General features: G+C 43.6%; 1 long non-coding RNA gene across 6 annotated transcripts in view; it reads right to left on the reverse strand.

The window, feature by feature from the left end:
- The window catches only part of LOC110743433, a 39,212-nt gene that overhangs the window by 8,972 nt on the left and 11,753 nt on the right, over positions 1-18,487 (reverse strand). For 3 of the 6 annotated variants that reach the window (XR_002522448.2, XR_004183659.1, XR_002522447.2), the window contains exon 3: positions 11,970-12,225. This is a non-coding gene — a long non-coding RNA (uncharacterized LOC110743433). Of the gene's footprint in view, positions 1-11,324; positions 12,226-18,487 lie in introns of those variants that run through there. The other 3 variants (XR_002522449.2, XR_002522445.2, XR_004183658.1) reach the window with 3 other exon arrangements.

The following is an 18,487-nucleotide window of genomic DNA, read 5'->3' on the forward strand; positions in this document are numbered from 1 at the left end:
CTGGACAATAATAAATTGTCTATTGGATAAATGTATCAATGAATGAATAAATGCATAGGATGTAAAAGTTATCACCTCATTAAGTAAATATTAACGAATTAAAGAAGCAATATGTGCTTTATTGTTAGACCCTGCAAAATAGCCTAACCAGATTCTGTTTTGTTTTTTTGTTGTTGTTGTTGTTGTTGTTGTTGTTGTTTTTGAGACTGAGTCTTACTCTGTCACCCAGGCTGGAGTGCAGTGGCATGATCTTGGCTCATTGCAATCTCCACCTCTGGGTTCAAGCAATTCTCCTGCCTCAGCCTGCTGAGTAGCTGGGATTACAAACCGGGCTAATTTTTGTGTTTTTAGTAGAGATAGGGTTTCACCATGTTGGCCAGGCTGGTCTCAAACTCCTGACCTTGTGGTCTGTCTGCCAGCCTCCCAAAGTGCTGGGATAACAGGCGTGAGTCACTGTCCCCGGCCCCAGATTTTGTTTTCCAAAAATTTATAAACTTCCTGGGGTGAAGAGGCAAATACCAACATTTCATCTGACTTTCATTCTGCCACTGAATGGACCTCACAATCCTGACTCCACAGTCAACGTGAAGATAATTTGCCACCCACCTCCTGGAACCATCGCTGTTCCTCTAGAAATGAAGATGAATTCACAGATAGGATTACACATAGGTGAAGTTCTGGAACAGGTAAAACTAATCGATGGTGACAGAAATTGCAACAGTGGTTTCCTTCTTGGTTGAACTCATTGGAAAGGGGCATGAGGGAACTTTCTGGGGTGTTGAAAAGTTGTTTAACTTAATTTGGGTGGTGGTTTACATATGTGTATACAATGGTCAAACCCCATTGAATCATAAAGACCTCTACGTTTCCTAATATTTAAATTATTCTTCAATTAAATAATTAGTGGACAGTGCTTGAGATGAACACTACAAAGCCTATTTCTTTCCAAACATACTTGTTCCCTGTTATATATTAATTTATCCTTGATCCAACGCCCAGTGGGCTCCCCCTTCACAGTGGCACCGATGTAGAGGGATGGCAAATTCTCAGGTTGGTTTTGATTACAACAGTGGGCAGAATAAATGTGATTTCTCAAACAAAGTGGTGGACTTGGACCTTGCCTCAAGTTACGGACCTCAATCTCTCACGGATCTCAATCTCTCACAGACCCCAATCTCTCACGGATCTCAATCTCTCACGGACCTCAGTCTCTCACAGACCCCAATCTCTCGGGAATCCAAGGCCCAGATGAATCAAGGCATTTTTCCTAAGGTCACACAGTCAACCAGTAGTTGACTTCCCTACATTTAGTCTTTCTTTCTTTCTTTTGTCCCTGCCTTCCTTTCTTTTCTCTCTTTCTTTCCTCCCTCCCTTCCTTCCTTCCTTCCTTCTTTCCCTCTTTCCTCCTTCCTTCCTTCCTTCCTTCCTTCCTTCCTTCCTTCCTTCCTTTCTTTCTTTCTTTCTTTCTTTCTTTTCTTTCTTTCTTTCTTTCTTTCTTTCTTTCTTTCTTTCTTTCTTTCTTTTTCTTTCTTTCTCTTTTTCTTTCCTTCCTTCATTCTTTCCTTCCTTCTCTCTTTCTTTCTCTCGCTGGGTTCCTCTTTCCTTCCTTCCTTCCTTCCTTCCTTCCTTCCTTCCTTCCTTCCTTCATCCCTCCCTCCCTCCCTCCCTCCCGTCCTTCCTTCCTTCTCTCTTTCTCTGTCTCTCTCTCTACCAGTCTCTCTCTTTCTTTCTTTCAAATGGAGTCTTGCTCTGTTGCCCAGGCTGGAGTGCAGTAGTACACTCTTGGCTCACTGCAACCTCCACCTCCCGAGTTCAAGTGATTCTCCTGCCTCAATCTCCCAAGTAGCTGGGATTACAGGTGTGCACTGCCACGCCTGACTAATTTTGGTATTTTTAGTAGAGACAGGGGTCTCAACATGCTGGCCAGGCTGGTCTCGAACTCCTGACCTCAAGTGATCTGCCCACTTCGGCCTCCCAAAGTGCTGGGATGATAGGCGTGAGCCACTGAGCCAGGCCAAGTTCAGTTTTCTTTCCATCATAGTGTGTGGAGTAGAAAAGAGACTTCTCTCAGACCAATCTTTGTTCCCAACCTTGATCTATCAGGTATTACCTGTATGAACTCAAAATAATGTATGTACTGCCCCATGCCTCAGTCTCCACATCTATCAAACGGAGATACCATGTTTACCCACGGCTGAGACTAAATGAAATAAAGTCTATCAACACGGGTGCTGACTGACTGGCGGCCCCTTCTCCTTCCGGCCCTATTCATTGCTCATTCTCCTGCCTGGCTTCTTCTTTTGAATGCTTTTCATGACTAATTCTCCATATTTCCTCCCTATACTCAGCCCCTTGGTATGTTTATTCTCTGGGTTATAAAATGATGAATCAGCTCTTTAAATAAATATTTTTCTTCGTGAGAATTAATAACCGTAAGTGTTTAAGGCGAGTTTTAAAAAATTCCCTAAGTCTCTTTTTCCCTATCCCCAGCAAACTCTTGATCCAATAAGAAAACAAACCTCGTAAATAAGACAAACTGCAGCATATTGCAAAGAAACTGGATACTTTTTTTTTTTTAAAGAAAATATGTGAAAAGGTAAAAAGACCAACTTCTCGTAGACTTTCTGTCATCTTTGGCAAATAATATTACTTTCCTGTGCCTATTTAAGAACCTCTCAAGATAAAAATGGCTGTTTCTCTTGCAAAGTTGTGAAACCAAGTAGAAATAATTAGTACTTTCTCTATCTAAATACATTTTAGGACTTTTGAGGTCCTAGCATCAGACTCTCATCTGGTTCCTCAGATCACCTTGAAGACATTTCAATACTGAGGGTCTGAAATTTGAAGGGGACAAATGAGTGCTTTGCTGCTTGGACCAGTGACACATTAACTTTGTTGCCTTGTCCCCTCAGAAACCGCTTCTCTTCTGCTGTGCACCACTGTGTTTTTATTTCTCTCCTGGTCAATTCCAACCCTGGCCACCTCCGGAGAGGGTTGACCAGGCAACTATTAAGTACGAGTGGGCCGGGTGCAGTGGCTCACGCCTATAATCCCAGCACTCTGGGAGGTTGAGGCAGGAGAATCACTTGAGCCCAGGAGTTTGAGACCAGCCTGGGAAACATAGCAAGAATCTGCTCTACAAAAAATTTAAAAATTAGTTGGGCATGGTGGTGCACACCTTTAGTCCCAGCTACTCAGGAGGCTGAGGTGGGAGGATCACTTGAACCCAGGAGTTGGAGGCTGCAGTGAGTTGAGACTGCACCACTGCACTCCAGCCTGGGTGACAGAGCGAGACCCTGTCTCCGACAACAACAACAACAACAGCAACAAAAAGAAGAATAGTGTTTGATATAGCCACTGCCTTCTCTTCTCACCATGCAAAGACTAGACATTGCCAAAAAGTGCGTGATCATGACGCAAGTCCAGCCAGCACTATGTCTGGCAGAGGAAACCACCCAAGAGTGACCCTTGAGAATCCTCAGTGTTGGCTGCTGTCATGGATCTGACCCACACTAATTTCCCAAGTGAAATTGGGGCTTAGAGAACGTGCAGCATTCCGGCAGCAGGCACGTCGATGGCTGCTGGTTTTCATTTCGTGATAGAGCCAGCAAGCTCTTAGAAGGCGAACATTGCACACAGGAAGACACAAAACAAACACACTCCTCAAATCCCCGCTAGTCAGGCTGAGCTGAAAAACAAACTTCGAATTTTCTCCCTTAAACGGGACTGAACTTGACTGGGGCACTTGAACGTTTCCTTGGAAATGTCAAACAGCAAAACTCCATTCTTTCTGGCCCCATCTTTTAAACTCTATCCCTCCAGGGAAGACCTTGTAGATTTATGCTACTTATACACTTATGCTTAAAAAAAAAAAAAATTCACATCCTGTAGATTCTAGCTGAGGTTCTCAGTTTAGTCTTTAGCACAATTTTTTCTTTAATCACATGGGAAGAGAATTTGGCTTAAGGACTCTGTTTTTCCAGGAAGACCCAATAATTACTGAGCTGTGCATAGCACAAACTGAGTCTTGGGTTGAAGCTGGTATTGAGATGAGCTTTAGAAATTCTCTATTCAACATAATTTTATATATTTGCTTTTGTTCACATAGCAAGGAAAGGGTATTCGGTAAGGAGTTCAGTTCACAGAGCCACGTGATGGCAGACTAGGGGGTCAAAGCTGGAGCTCCAGTTTCCCAGTTTGGTGTCTTTTGCACAGAGCACACAGATTTTGTGTTTTAACCAATTGTGCCTTTTATTTATTTATTTATTTATTTATTATTATTTTTTTGAGATGGAGTCTTGCTGTGTCGCCCAGGCTGGAGTGCAGTGGCGTGATCTTGGCTCACTGCAAGCTCTGCCTCCCGGGTTCATGCGATTCTCCTGCCTCAGCCTCCGGAGTAGCTGGGATTACAGGCGCCTGCCACCACGCCCGGCTAATTTTTTTTTTTTTTTTTTTGTATTTTTAGTAGAGACGATGTTTCACCATGTTAGCCAGGATGGTCTCGATCTCCTGACCTCGTGATCCGCCCGCCTCGGCCTCCCAAAGTACTGGGATTACAGATGTGAGCCACCGCGCCTGGCCAGCAATTGTGCCTTTTGTTTTTATTTTTTTAGAGACAGGGTCTCACTCTGTCACTCAGGCTGGACTACCATGGTTTGATCATAGTTCACTGCAGCCTCCAACTCCTGGGCTCAAGGGATCTTCCTGCCTCAGCCACCAGAGTAGCTGGGATTACTGGCACTTGCCACCATGCTCGGCTAATTTTAAAATTTTTTTTGTAGAGATGGGGTCTGACTATGTTGCCCAGACTGGTCTCAAACTCCTGGCCTCAGGTGATCTTCCCACTTGGGCCTCTCGTAAGTGCTAGGATTAGAGGCGTGAGTCACCATGCCTGGCCAGCAATTGTGCCTTTTAATCTTCTTTGCTTCCCTAATGCAGATCTTGGTCATGTTTCCTAGATGCCCATTTGACTGCCTTAATTCATAGCCAATAAAGTGGGAGCAGTGTTGAAAGCAAGCCAGCAACCCCCACTGCTGCTCCCAGCAACTGCCTGCTCAGCCCTATCCTCCATCTGACTGCTCCTTTGCCTTTCTCCATCTCAGACTCTGGAGGCAGGAAGGCAGGGTAAGGCCAGAGATAGAAAAAGCACAGTTGCTCCAAGGGTAAATGTGGGGCAAGCACGGTTCATCCTAGTTCCCTTATAACAAAGATAATGATTGGCGATATTTATTGATTTCGTTCTCGATTGTATTCTCTAGATTAAAAAGAAATAAAAAGATTAGGTGAAAATCTCTTTCAATTGGTTCTCTAGAAAACATTTGGGTTTAGGATGAGCAAAAAATAGGTACCTGGTTTCATTTGCATAGGCTTTGCCAAACTTTAATAGAACTCAGAGAGTTCTACAAATTAGGCAATGAGTAATTAAAAAGAAAAAAGGGCCGGGCGCGGTGGCTCAAGCCTGTGATCCCAGCACTTTGGGAGGCCGAGGCAGGCGGATCACGAGGTCAGGAGATTGAGACCATCCTGGCCAACACGGTGAAACCCCGTCTCTACTGAAAAATACAAAAAACTAGCCAGGCGAGGTGGCGGGCGCCTGTAGTCCCAGCTGCTCGGGAGGCTGAGGCAGGAGAATGGCGTGAACCCGGGAGGCGGAGCTTGCAGTGAGCTGAGATCCGGCCACTGCACTCCAGCCCGGGTGACAGAGCGAGACTCCGTCTCAAAAAAAGAAATAAATAAATAAAAAGAAAAAAGGCAGCTTCTGGCTTATTGTGATATTGTGATATTATCAGCTATCATCAATAGTGAAGGAATAGGGGAATGGGACCTAACTGTATGGAGAGACTGAGGTAGAGTTAAGGGAACCCTGGGCAGGGTTGAGGACAAAGGAGGAGAATCCCGAAAACAAAAGCGTGTTGCAAAGTCTACGTGCCCTTTAAGAGCTTCCTCTTCCACATTTCCAGAACCTGACTTCAAAACCTTCTTTTTTCCTAAGACTTGAGGTTGCATCTCAGGAGGAATATGAGTCTTTCTTCCCAAACCTTTGCTTTATCATCAAATCGACTGAAACCTATAAATAAAGGTTAGTGTGGGTGGAGAGGGCACACTTAGGGAAATTCATTTTCTGGCATCACAGAATTATCTTAAATAATGCATAAGGAACCATTGACTGTAGAGCTGTTATTGAACAATACCAGCAATATGCTCAGAGCACGATGCTGAGCTCTATATGTTAGTAACAAAGCTAACAAAAAGAAAGGCAGCATTTGGCCCTATTTCATTTGCCAACTGGGAAATGAAATCATCAACATGCTTTATAAGTGATTGGCTAGTTTCCATCATTTATATGCCACATTTAAAAAACGAAAACTGAGTTTTGAAGTATATGTTATAGAGATTCTTCAGTAATATTTCACTTTTTACAAACTGTGTAGTTGGTCAGGCAGGGTGGCTCACGCCTGTAATTCCAGCACTTTGAGAGGTTGAGGCGGGAGGATCACTTGAGTCCAGGAGTTCAAGACCAGCCTGGGCAACACAGTGAGACTTCTTCTCTAAAAATAAATAAATAAATAAATAAAAAGTAGCCAGATGTGGTGGCGCATGCCTGTAGTCCCAGCTACTCAGGTTGTTGAAGTGGGAGGATGGCTTGAGCCTGGGAGGTAGAGGTTGCAGTGACCTGCAATCATGCCTCTGCACTCCAGCCTGGGTGGACACAGCAAGACCTTGTCTCAAAACAAAACAAAAAACTGTATAGTCAGTTAGTCAAATCTTGGTGTTTGCAGGAAGAGCTTGGTTTGCAACTCATTTTCCCTTGTAAGATATTTGCATATTCTAAATTAAAAATTACTCTGCTGCCTTTTTAGTACTAGGAAAAACAGAAGCCCTCTTGTGGTCAGATAAAAAAACGCAAGCTGCTTTCCTTTAATCAGTTTCAGGGCTTAGTTTTAGCTAGGCTAAGCCTCAAACTGATTTCTACCAATGTTTTATCATTAGGAAAAATGTAACACGAATAAAAGAAGCAGTGTTTCAACATATACTCTGAAAGAATTGAGAATCTAAAAAGAAACAGATTAATGTTAACTGTAGTGGAAGCCGAATGACAATCACATCATATAGCTTTTGTAACTGTCCTCCTCCTGCTGTGACTTTATTGTGGGATTTTAAAATTAGGTGTTGCATCATAGTGTGATGATAATTACACAACTTGGCTCGTTAAGGCCATAAAACATTGTGGATTTGGAAAGCAGTACACTCCTGTAGTTAGAACACAGAGGGCTAGGATCAGAACTGGTTTGGTTTGCACAGAATCAATTATTTTTCTCCTTGTGTCCCCCGCATTTATTTCTGGAGTTAAGAAATGGATATTTGGCCAACGTTTCTTTCCTCACTGGGCTCTGAGAAGCCTGTTCTTTGGTGTTCTACTCGAGCTGCTATCTGTAGGCCTGGCTTTGCTAAGCAACTCTTTCTTTTCCTGAAGATCTTTTCTTTTTGGGTATACTTTTCTTTTTTAATAACATCATTATAGATTTGCAAGAAGTTGCAAAAAAAAATGTACAGGGAGATCCAACGTACCCTTCACCCAGCCTCTTCTGATGGTCATGTTTATACAACCAGATACGTTATAGAAATTAGGAACCTGATATTCGTACAATCCATAGAGCTTTAATTGCATTTACCAGCTTTACAAACACTCATTTGTGTGTGTGTGTGTGTGTGTGTATAAAGTTCTGTGCAATTTTGTCACATGTATACATTCATGTACCTGTAACTACAGTCAAGATACAAAATTGTGGCCTGGCACAGTGGTTCATATGTGTAATCCCAGCGCTTCAGGAGGCTGAGGCAGGAGGACTGCTTGAGGCCAGGAGTTTGAGACCAGCCTGGGCAACATAGGGAGCCCCTATCTCTACAAAAAAATTAAAAAATTAGTCAGGTGTGATGGGAGCACCTATAGTCCTAGCTGCTCAAGAGGCTAAGGCAGGAGGATTACTTGGGCCTGGGAGATCGAGGCTGCAGTGAGCCATGATCACGCTCTCATGCCACTGCACTCCAGCCTGGGTGACAGAGCAAAACCCTGTCTCAAAAAAAGATACAGAATTGTGCCATTAGCCCAAGCTACCCCTTTATGTCTACACCCAAGTTCTCTTCCACCCCTACCTGTGGCAATCACCAATCTGTTTTCTATCTCTATAGTTCAGTTATTGTACAATTTTATATAAGTGGAATCATAACTTATTGAGATGGACTATTTTTTCACTCAGCATAATTCCCTTGAGATGCGTTCAAGTTGTTGTCTATTCCATGGTATGGCTAGACCACAGTGTGTCTAACCATTTGCCCATTGAGGGACATTTGGCTTGTTTTCAGTTGTTTAGCTGTTGGGAATAAGAACTACTATGAAAAAAAAAAAATATATATATATATATATATATTTTGAGACGGAGTTTTGCTCTTGTTGTCTGGGCTGGAGTGCAATGGTGCGATCTCGCTCACTGCAACCTCTGCCTCCCCAGTTCAAGCGATTCTCCTGCCTCAGCCTCCCGAGTAGCTGGGATTACAGGCATGTGCCACTGAGAGGTGAAGCCCACTGGGCTTCTGGGTTGAGGGGGGACTTGGAGAACTTTTCTGTCTAACTAAAGGATTGTAAACACACCAATCAGCACTTTGTAAAAACGCACCATTCAGCACTCTGTATCTAGCTAAAGGTTTCTAAATGCACCAATCAGCACTCTGTAAAAATGCACCAATCAGCGCTCTGTGTCTAGCTACAGGTTTGTAAACACACCAATCAGCACTCTGTAAATACGCACCAATCAGCACTCTGTGTCTAGCTAAAAGTTTGTAAATGCACCAATCAGCACTCTGTAAAAACGGACCAGTCAGCACTCTGTAAAATGGACCAATCAGCAAGATGTGGGCGGGGCCAAATAAGGGGATAAAAACTGGCCAACCCTCTTGGTTCCTCTTCCAAACTGTAGAAGCTTTGCTCTTTCGCTCTTCACAATACATCTTGCTGCTGGTCACTCTTTGGGTCCACACTATCTTTGTTTGTTTGTTTGTTTGTTTTTGAGACGGAGTCTCACTCTGTCGCCCAGGCTGGAGTGCAGTGGCCGGATCTCAGCTCACTGCAAGGTCCGCCTGCGGGGTTTATGCCATTCTCCTGCCTCAGCCTCCCGAGTAGCTGGGACTACAGGCACCCGCCACCTTGGCTGGCTAGTTTTTTGTATTTTTTTAGTAGAGACGGGGTTTCACCAGGTTAGCCAGGATGGTCTCGATCTCCTGACCTTGTGATCCGCCTGTCTCAGCCTCCCAAAGTGCTGGGATTACAGGCTTGAGCCACCGTGCCTGGCCGGGTCCACACTACCTTTATGAGCTGTAATGTTTACTGGGAAGGTCTGGGGCTTCACTCCTGAAGTCAGGGAGACCACAAATCCACCAGAAGGAAGAAACTGTGGACACATCTGAATGTCGTAGGAACAAACTCCAGACACACCATCTTTAAGAACTATAACACTCACCATGAGGGTCTGCGGCTTCATTCTTGAAGTCAGCGAGACCAAGAACCCACCGGAAGGAACCAATTCTGGACACACCACCACACCTGGCTAATTTTGTATTTTTAGTAGAGACAGGGTTTCTTCATGTTGGTCAGGTTGGTCTTAAACTCCCGACCTCAGGTGATCCACCCTCCTTGACCCCCCAAAGTCGTGGGATTACAGGCGTGAGCCACTGCACCCAGCCTGACAATTCTTATACAGGTTTTTGCTAAATTACAAAGTGTTGATAAACTAAAGAAGACCCAGTAATTTTTTAAAAAAGGAGAACTGGCTGGGTGCGGTGGCTCACGCCTGTAATCCCAGCACTTTGGGAGGCCAAGGTAGGCAGATCACAAGGTCAGAAGATCGAGACCATCTTGGCTAACACGGTGAAACCCTGTCTCTACTAAAAATACAAAAAAATTAGCTGGATGTAGTGGTGGGCGCCGGTAGTCCCAGCTACTCGGGAGACTGAGGCAGGAGAATGGTGTGAACCAGGGAGGCAGAGCGTGCAGTGAACCGAGATCATGCCACTGCACTCCAACCTGGGCGAGAGTGAGACTCTATCTCAAAGTAAATAAGTCAATAAGTAAATAAATAAAAAGGAGATCTACATTTCTTCAGCATCAAGTCATATTAGTTAATCTAAAACTTAGTTTCTTTGAAGGGCCAAGCCCAGTGGCTCATGCCTGTAATCCCAGCACTTTGGGAGGCTGAGGCAGGCCTATCACTTAAGGACAGGAGTTCAACGCCAGCCTGGCCATCATGGAGAAACCCCATCTCTACTAAAAATACGAAAAGTAGCCAGGTGTGGTGGTGTATGCCTGTGGTCCCAGCTACTTGGAAGGCTGAGGCTTGAGAATCGCTTGTACCCTGGAGGCAGAGGTTGCAGTGAGCTGAGATCGAACCACTGCCCTGCAGCCTGGGCGACAGAGTAAGACTCTGTCTCAAAAATAAACAATACAATAAAATTAAAATTAATTTCTTTGATGGTTCTTTATGGCAGGCTCCTCATGATGGAAGTCTTCCTGGGCTCTGATCTTAAATCCTTACCCTTTTATTATAGGGCAAGATTCATTATCTTTTATTGGTGTGGTTTAAATACTCAGATACAGACGAATAATGTACAGTTTTTATCCTTGTCATTGTCCCCTTCCCTAAAGTGTGGTCTTAGGAATCAATGGTTTTCTAAGAGCGAGGTGTGTCCTTATTCAACATGGTCCAACGGGTAGCCGCTAGCCACCTGTGGCTATCGAGCCTGCAGCATCTTTGTGATGCGCTGTAAGTGTAAAATACAAACCAAGTTTGAAGTCTTAATATGAAGGAAAGAATGTAAAATATGTCATTATATTTTTATATTTGTTACATATTGATGATATTACTGGCCGGGTACAGTGGCTCACATCTGTAATCTTATCACTTTGGGAGGCCAAGGTGGGAGGATAACTTGAAGTCAGGAGTTGGAGATGAGCCTGGGCAACACTGTGAGACCCTGTCTCTAAAAAGTATATGATAAAGAAAATGTATTAACTGGGCCACGGTGGGCTCCTGCGGTCCCATCTACTTAGGAGGCTGAGACAGGAGGATTGCTTGAGCCCAGGAGTGAGCTATGATCATGCCACTGCATTCTAGCCTGGATGACAGACAACACATTGTCTCTAAACAAAACAAAACAAAAAAAGGAAAAACAAAATTATATTACTCTGGATATAGTGGGTTATATAAAATATATTATTTAAATTAATTTCATCCAGAAAGAAAAAAAAAGAAAACAATTTCATCCACTTTTTTTTTTTTTAACTTACTTTAATGTCACTAGTAGAAAATTTAAAATTATGTTATGTGGCTTGTATTACTTTTCCATGAGAAAGTGATACCCAGTAAGGAAATGAAATTATAGAGCAGTTAAGTGACTTGCCCAAAGTCACGCTGTAAATATTTTATGTTATGTGATCTGTTTATGCTTGCTTTTATTCCAATGACTGCTAATTGGCCACACATCAATGTAATTTTCTTAGTTCATTTTGTGCTGCTGTAAGAGAATAGTTGAGACCGGGTAACTTACAAAGAATAGATATTTATTCTCTCACAGTTCTGGAGGCTGGGAAGTCCAGGATTAAGGTACTGGCAGCTTAGGGCCCTGTCTCTCTGCTGCCAAGATGGTGTCTCCAATGCTGCATCTTCTGGAGGGAGAGACTCCAGGTCCTCACGTGGCGGAAAAGTGGAAGAGCAAACCCACGCTCACGAACACTATTTATAGTGGCATTAGTTCATTCATGAGGGCAGAGCCTCAGGACCCAAACAACTTCCCACAGGCCCCACCTCCCAACACTGATGCACAGGGGATTCAGTTCCAACATGCATTTCGGAGGCCAGGACTGCCATGGTTTGGAGCCAAAAACAGCCAAACCATAGCAGTCATGACTTTGTGCTCACCTTGGGAAGGCAGGAAGAGATCTTTGTATTTCTCCTGATGGAACAGTCATGGATGGTCCACATGATTGTGGATGATGGATTCCGTTTCAGGGTGCCACTGACGCTTTCCTTCCGTGTCTCCTGAACGCCATTGATGTATGGCCAACTTGAGCTCTGCTTGCTTTAGTACCTTTGCTCTATACAGATGTCTCAACTGGTACAGATATGCTTATATCGCCTTCTACCTTCCACTTTTCTTTCATATCTTTTGTCAGTCCTGAAAGCAGATACTAGAAGTTGTGCTTTTAAAAACATTTCAGAATTTGTATTATGTCCTAAATATGTCCAGCTAATAACAGCTAACATTTATTCAACATTATGTTAAATAGTGTATAGTGAATTATATAACTTAGTTTTCATAACAACCCAATAAGGTACATACTAGCATGGCTCCATTTCATAGATGACGCTTAGAGAGGTTGCAAAATTGCCCAAGATGCACAGGCAGAAAGGGTGTTAAGCCAATATTCTAGTCCTTGCAATTGAATCCCTGCTCTTGATCATTATTATGTATTGCTTGTTCAGAGGGTGAATTGCTTAATGAGTCCTCTATTCACAGTAGAAATTTTATGCAAAGATTAAGTACCTATATCCCAAAACATCTCTGCAAAACCCATTAAGCCTAACTACTCACAAATTGCACAGAAATCACACAACATACACCATCTTGAAGGTGTTAGAATCAATGCTTGGGGCTTATGGGCATTTCTTTTTCTTTACTTTTTTTTTTTTTTTTTTTTTTTTTTGAGATGAAGTTTCGCTCTTGTTGCCCAGGCTGGAGTGCAATGGCATGATCTCAGCTCACTGCAACCTCTGCCTCCCAGGTTCAAGTGATTCTCCTGCCTCAGCCTCCTGAGTAGCTGGGATTACAGGCATGTGCCACCACACCCAGCTCATTTTTTGTATTTTTAGTAGAGATGGGGTTTCTCCATGTTGATCAGGTTGGTCTCGAACTCCTGACCTCAGGTGATCTACCCGCCTTGGCCTCCCAAAGTGCTGGGATTACAGGCGTGAGCCACCTCACCCGGCCATGGCCATTTCTTTTTCTTTTTCTTTTTTGACATGGAGTCTTGCTCTGCCCAGGCTGGAGTGCAGTGGTGCAATCTCAGCTCACTGCAAACTCCGCCTCCCCGATTCACGCCATTCTCCTGCCTCAGCCTCCCGAGTAGGTGGGACTACAGGCGCCCACCACCACGCCCAGCTAATTTTTTGTATTTTTAGTAGAGATGGGGTTTCACCATGTTGCCCAGGCTGGTCTTAAACCCCTGACCTCAGGTGATCTGCCCTCCTCAGCCTCCCAAAGTGCTAGAATTACAGGCGTAAGACACCGCGCCTGGCCTAAAGTTTCTTTAATCTTATGTGTAATTTAACTGCTTACATAAATGAACATAATTTATATGTATGGAAAACTGGTGTTACCAGTACACCATTGGTACAAAAGTCTCAGATATCTTAGAGAATGATCAAATGTCAGAGCTGAAGGAGACTGCTGGTTCTCTGCTGCAGGGGTTAGCAGACATTTTCTTTTTTTTTTTTTTTTTTTTTTTTTTGAGACGGAATCTCAATCAGTCGCCCAGGCTGGAGTGCAGTGGCTCGATCTCGGCTCACTGTAAGCTCCGCCTCCCGGGTTGATACCATTCTCCTGCCTCAGCCTCCCCAGTAGCTGGGACTACAGGCGCCCGCCGCCACACCCGGCTAATTTTTTGCATTTTCAGTAGAGACAGGGTTTCACCGTGTTAGCCAGGATGGTCTTGATCTCCTGACCTCGTGATCCACCCGCCTCCGCCTCCCAAAGTGCTGGAATTACAGGCGTGAGCCACGCGCCCGGCCAGCAGACATTTTCTATAAAGCACCGTAGAGTGAATATTTCAGACTCTGCAAGCAGTGACAAGGTCCTTGTTGCAACTGTTCAACCCTGCCACTGTGGGGTGAAAGCAGCCATAGAAAATATGTGAATGAATGGGCATGGGTATGTACCAATTAAACTTTATTTACAAAACTAAGGAGACATAGGAGACATAGCTTGCTTACCCTTATTTTAGTACAACCTTTTTTTTTTTTTTTTGAGACGGACTTTTGCTCTTGTTGCCCAGGCTGGAGTGCAATGGCGCGATCTCAACTCACCGCAACCTCCGCCTCCCGGGTTTAAGTGATTCTCCTGCCTCAGCCTCCTGAGTAGCTGGGATTATAGGCATGCATTATCAGGCCTGGCTAATTTTGTATTTTTAGTAGAGATGGGGTTTCTCCATGTTGGTCAGGCTGGTCTGGAACTCCCGATCTCAGGTGATCCACCCGCCTTGGCCCCCCACAGGTGTGAGCCACCGTGCCCAGCCCGTACAACCCTTTTTTTATAGTTCAAGAAAGAGGACTGGATTGAACAGCTTGCCCAATTTAAGCCAAGAGCTTGTTGTAGAACAAGGTTCAGAAACCTTCCTGGCCATCAGCATTTTTCCTACTATGTATATGAATTCACATTTAAGTTCCTCCCCCACCTCACTGTAAACATTATAAAATTTCCAAACATTCAAAAAGACGTAGAAAATAATATAAAAGCTGCATACAGCCATCACTAAGCCTGAGAGAAAAAAAAAAAAACATTAAAAATAAGATTGAAGCTTCTTGTGTACCTCGTCCCAATCCCTGCCCTTTCCCCATCCAAGGTAACCATTATCCTGACTTGGACGTTTATTGTACCCTTGCCAGCCTTCATCTTTTATAACATATATATGTCTCCTAAAACAATGTGTAATAATGTTTTACATATATTAAATGCAAATGGCATCAAACTATATGTATCCTTCATCACCCTTTCACAATAAAATATAAAGAATGATTTTAGAGGAATCTTTTTTTCCCAAAGCAAAAAGTTAGAGACCTAAATTACTATTAGCAGGAAAATGGATAAATAACATTAGAAAAATGATCCAATTTTTCCCTAAAATTCTTGATTGGAAAACGATTATTTATTGAAAAGAGAATTGGCAACAAGATGTGCATAGCATATTTTTGAATCTAAAGCTACTTGTAAAGATGTGGGGCCAAACGTCTAGCTGTGTGACCTTAAGCAAGTTATACAACCACTCTGTGCCTCTATCATCTAACAGTGGAAGGAACAAGTGTATTTACTTTTTAGGGCCCTAGAAAGCAGCAAAGGAGTTAAGGCATAGAACATGCTTACAATAATGCCTGGAATACAATGTTGCTTCAAAGAGTCAGAATTTGAAGTTTAAACTTTTAATTTTTGGTGGTGGTGGTGGTGGTGTTGCTGTTGTAGAGACAAGGTCTCAATATATTGCCCAGGCTGGTCTCAAATTCCTGAGCTCAAGTGATTTTCCCACCTTGGCTTCCCAAAGTGCTGGGATTACAGGCATGAACCACCATGCCCAGCCTGAAGTTAAAATTTTTAAGTTTCCATAAAAGGAATGAAGATAATGGAAATATACTGACTGAAACTGCAGATGTTACTTAATTAGATGGAGTTGCTAATTCTCTAGACTGAGAACCAGTATAAATTTGAAAATTACCTTGATAAATTGGGAAATTGTTGTTGAAGGAAATAGAATGGAGTAACACAAACATGGTACGTATAAAAAGAGGCCAGGTGCAGTGGCTCATGCCTATATTCCCAGCACTTTGGGAGGCTGAGCGGGGAGGATCACTTGAGCCCAGGAGTTGGAGACCAGCCTGGGCAACATAGTGAGACTCTACCTCTATAATTAAAAAAAAAATTAAAAAGTGTTAAACAGGCTTGGTGGCTCACGCCTGTAATCCCAGCACTTTGGGAGGCCGAGATGGGCAGATCACCTGAGGTCGGGAGTTTGAGACCAGCCTGACCAACATGGAGAAACCCCGTCTCTACTAAAAATACAAAATTAGCCGAGTGTGGTGGCACGTGCCTATAATCCCAGCTACTTGGGAGGCTGAGGCAGGAGAATTGCTTGAACCTGGGAAGTGGAGGTTGCAGTGAGCTGAAATCGCGCCATGGCACTCCAGCCTGGGCAACAAGAGCAAAATTCTGTCTCAAAAAAAAAAAAAAAAAAAAAAAAAGTTAAACAAACAAAAACCTGCATTTTTTTTGAAGTATGAAGAGGTAGTGTTACAGACTGCATGTTTGTGTCCTCCCTTCTTGACCCCAACTTGTATATTGAAACCCTAATCCCCATTGTGATGGGGACTTTGGAAGGTGGTTAGGGTCACATGAGGTCATGAGAGGGGAGCACATCACGGGATTAGTGCTCTTCTCAGTGGAGATAGGAGAGTGCTGTCTACAAACCAGAAGAGAGCCCTCGCCAGACTCCAGACCCCCCAGTGCCTTGATCTTAGACTTCCTAAGAACTGTGAGAAATAAATGTCTATTGTTTAAGTCACCCAGTCTATGGTATTTTTATTACAGCAGTCTGAGATGACTAATACAGATACTGTTAATTTCTTTCTCTTCTTTTTTGAGACGGAGTCTCGCTCTGTTGCCTGGGCTGGAGTGCAAGGGCGCGACCTTGGCTCACTGCAACTTCCGTCTCCCGGGTTCACGCGATTCTCCTGCCTCAGCCTCCCAAGCAGCTGGGATTATAAGAATACACCACCACACCTGGCTAATTTTTTTGTATTTTTAGTAGAGACGAGGGTTTCACTATGTTGGCCTGACTGGTCTCGAACTCCTGACCTCATGATCCCCCTGCCTTGGCCTCCCAAAGTCCTGGGATTACAGGCGTGAGTCACAGCGCCCGGCAGATACTTCTAATTTCAATCCACAGATCGACACTGAGAAGTATACAGAGTGGCACTCAAGAGTGAGAATCCAGGGATCCAGCTGTAGATTACAACCCAGGCTTCACCATTCACAGCCAGGATCATCTCAGGAGAGTTTCTGAACCTCTCCAAGCCTGGATCCTCCGCTGTAAAATGCAAATGATGATAGACCCACCGCAGAGGGCAGCTGTCAGCCGTTAACACAGGGCAACAAAGTTAGATGCTGCTATTACTGTTGTTGCTGAGATTATTACAAGGTACAAGTTTACTGGCAAAATGACCTGTGTGCAGAGAACTTGGTTTACTAAATGAATACTCCTCAGAAATGTAGCAATTCTGTGGGAAAAAGCCCAGCATGGTACTGAGATGCCAGAAGTACAATGGGTACAGTTTAGGAAATCATCATTCTTTGTGTATTCTTTCTCTAATCCACCTTAGTCCAAGCCTCACTAGAAAATGCATTTTGGGGGTTTGTTTCTGCTGTTAAAAAATGTTGTAAAGAAATAGGAGGCACACAAATGTTTTAAACGATGACGGTTGGTTCTATAAGAAAGTGTTCAAGGCCTTGGGGTTGTTTGGTCAGGAGAAAAGTAGACCGAGGGGGGTTTAATGACAATCTTTAGGTAAATGACAAGTTTTAATGTGAGGAATGTGCACTAGTTTTTCATCAGTTTTGTGGAGGACCAAATTAGTGGACATAGACTTAAATTAAAGAGGAGGATTTCACATCTGTAAAAGCTCCCTAAAGTCATAACGAGAAACTGCTGCAGGGAGGTGCCGAGTGGGAAGGAGAGCTGGCATCCAGAGGGCTGAAGAAAAACACACATGAAAATATGTCATTAAGATACTTTTTCTTGGTATGGTGCAGTGGCTCACGTCTGTAATCCCAGCACTTTGGGAGGCCAAGACTGGAGGATCACTTGAGCCCGGGAGTTCAAGACCAGGCTGGGCAACACAGTGAGACCCCTGCCTTTATTTTTTTTAAAAAATATATTTTTTAGGCCAGGTGTGGTGGCTCACACCTGTAATCCCAGCGCTTTGAGAGGCCAAGGCTGGCGGATCATGAGGTCAGGAAATCGAGACCATCTTGGTTAACACGGTGAAACCCCGTCTCTACTAAAATTACAAAAAAAAAAAAAAAAATTAGCTGGGTGTGGTGGCAGGCGCCTGTAGTCCCAGCTACTCGGGAGGCTGAGGCAGGAGAATGGCGTGAACCCGGGAGGCGGAGCTTGCAGTGAGCCGAGATAGCGCCACTGCACTCCAGCCTGGGCGACAGAGACTCCGTCTCAAAAACAAAACAAACAAACAAACAAAATATATAAATTTTTTAAAAAGTTATTTTTTCCTAAAATCTCTTCAGGCTCAATAGGTCATTTATTCTTTGGATCTAATTCTAGGCAAAAAAAAAATGTAAACGTGCTCTAAAAAGTCATGCAATTTAAAAATTTTCAGTGTAAACAAAACAAACGGATCTTTCTCACTGACGTCTAGGACATTTATCAAGTTTTGCTCTTCCTGGAGCCGTTTCCTACTGGCCTCTGGTTTCTCGGTTCCATTAAAGGACTGAGGTTCCTAACTTTCTAACTATGTCTGCCCCTGGATGTTTATAACTCACCAGCTGCATTTTCTCCTTGACTGTGTTCCTCATATCCTCACTCAAGGCCACCTGTCTCCTTCCTCCAGGGTCTGAATTCCAGAAGCTGCATGTGTTTGCTTCCTCTTTTATTATTGCT

This window comes from Papio anubis, chromosome 5 (genome assembly GCF_008728515.1).
Source record: "Papio anubis isolate 15944 chromosome 5, Panubis1.0, whole genome shotgun sequence".
Lineage (NCBI taxonomy): Eukaryota > Metazoa > Chordata > Mammalia > Primates > Cercopithecidae > Papio > Papio anubis.